The sequence below is a fragment of the Coenobita brevimanus genome, chromosome 91 (assembly GCF_032717465.1).
Source record: "Coenobita brevimanus isolate Jiangsu-jjx chromosome 91, ASM3271746v2, whole genome shotgun sequence".
NCBI lineage: Eukaryota > Metazoa > Arthropoda > Malacostraca > Decapoda > Coenobitidae > Coenobita > Coenobita brevimanus.
In genome coordinates this window covers 3,965,177-3,967,491 of record NC_137044.1, presented here as the reverse complement: position 1 = coordinate 3,967,491, position 2,315 = coordinate 3,965,177, and positions in this window count along the sequence as shown.

Below are 2,315 nucleotides of genomic sequence, written 5' to 3'. Positions count from 1 at the left end.
AAGCTGAATAAAATCGAAGGATGGAGACAACTCAGGAAAAAAAAAAAAAGGTCGACATCAAAAGTGGGCGGCTCGGTCGGTTTAATGCTGCCCCCCACTTTTGGAGGACGCTCTGAGTAGTGAGTTCGAGCCCCATCGACTACCACTGACTTTGTGGGGTGGATGCCCACAAGCTGAAGCCTTGTCCAAAACAACCAAATAACCAGGCCTATACCACATCACCGTCTGCTTCGACTGTCTTGTTTCACTGTCTGTGCCTTGTATCTGTCCCCTCTTCCTAACCCCCCTATGACTTTACCCTATTAAATCAAGTTCTATTGTCTCTCCAGCTTCTCTCCCCATGGACTCAGAAAACCAGTGAAGTTACACCTCAGCAAACACCAATCCGTGATCACGTCAAGTCATCAGTGTCTCTGCGAATTAGCCACACTGATTTTCAAAACCCATGGAGAAAGATGCAAGGGATGGCGAGAGGACTTAAGGCGCCAACTGTTCAGAGCTTGACACCGTAGGAGCAGGGTCGACTACTGTAGCCTCCACAGCGTAAAGGCTGTGGGACTACGATGGCCACTCTACCGGGTGGCGAGGGTAAGTCTGTGCTCCATGGATCACTCTTTTTTTGGTTAATTATATTTTCTTTTCTTTTTTTTTCCTTAAATCCTACCTCACCCCATTTTCTTAGGTGCGAAAGTGTTGGGATGACGACTATAAATAACGATGATGATGATGATCATCATCATCATCATCATCATCATCCTTACTATCATCAGCTTTGTCATTATTCTCATTACCATCAGGAGCCGACGTCGCAATCATTACCATCGTCATAAATATTATCACTGTCAGCATTAGTTCTCAGTAACAGTGTCGGGAAACAGGGGTAAATTAGCCCAAATGGGATATATCTAAAAGTTTGGGGGGTAATGCGTGCGGCATATTGTTGATTTTTCACATAAATAAGTTTTAGTGAAGATGTAAAACCATGTAGCATGATATCTGTTTGTTATTGTATCATGTATCATTAACTGGCTTGCTTTTGTTTACTTTGAAGTCGGGGGGCAATTTCATTTTACTCAAATAAATTTTGGAATATTCTAAAGAAGTTCCCCGATCCTTTTCTAGCAACTTTAGCTACATCGATCACGCACTAATAACGGATGAACAGGACTGTCTTGAGATGGTTCACGGCTCACTCAGCTTACGCATTTAATTTTGTTGTGTATATATACGGTACTGTCGGTATCATCACTGTACTCATCGTCAATATTACTGTCAGTATTACCATCATCGTCTTCAACAATATCGTCTTTCTCAGTCACAGGCATCGTCATTATCACCATAATTGTCACCATCATCATCATCACCATCACCATAAAAAATAAAAAAAAAATAAAAAAAAACGAAGTATAAAAACCTATCCACACATACCACGCGCACTAGGCTATAAATATCACACAAAACCACACATCATACCACAATAAACTATACACCTTATCACATACATACCACAGGTTACACCAGACCATACACTAAACCACATACCATAAGGCATATAATACAACATAAACTACCTCAAACCACATACACCCAGTATGCTAAACGGAACCAAAATTAAACCAGCATAAAACCATATATGCAATACTATCAGCCATACTGCCACAGCCACCAGAGTAAATGATAGTATATACTTTACCATAAATAATAAAAGATACATCATACACAAAACCATGACACATAAGAGTACTCTATGGCCCGTACTCTCGTCGGATTAAAAAAGATGCCTAGCACCTTTCTCTAAGACATTTGTTTTCCTTATTAGACTTTACTGTCCTATTCTGCTATATTAATCCTTGAAACAACTTCGCTTTACTCTACATAAGCAACGTACAAGAGCATAATAACTGGCTATTGTATACCAAAATATTAAATCCGTAAGGAAGAGGTGTTAGAGAGCTTCCTTACCCGAAGTGAATACGGCCCTAAAACTTCTCTTAACCCCTTCAATTTGGTACATCTTTTGTATCTTATTTTTGTTTCTACCACATCATCTTATTCGATTTACAGACTTTTTCGAACGGGATGAGCCAGATACATCAAAATTAATACCTCCAATACAAGACGGTCTTTCAATGTCACAAAATGTCAGTAGGTACCAAGAAGAAAACTAAAAACTCTATGGCTCTTTTGGACGGGTAGTGACGGTGATATACAGCGTCTGAAATTACCCTTTTCAGTCCTATGTACTTTACACTTTATTCTTGCAGCTACCGGACGATCATACTAACCTTTGGGACAGATCCAAGGCAGTGAAAGGG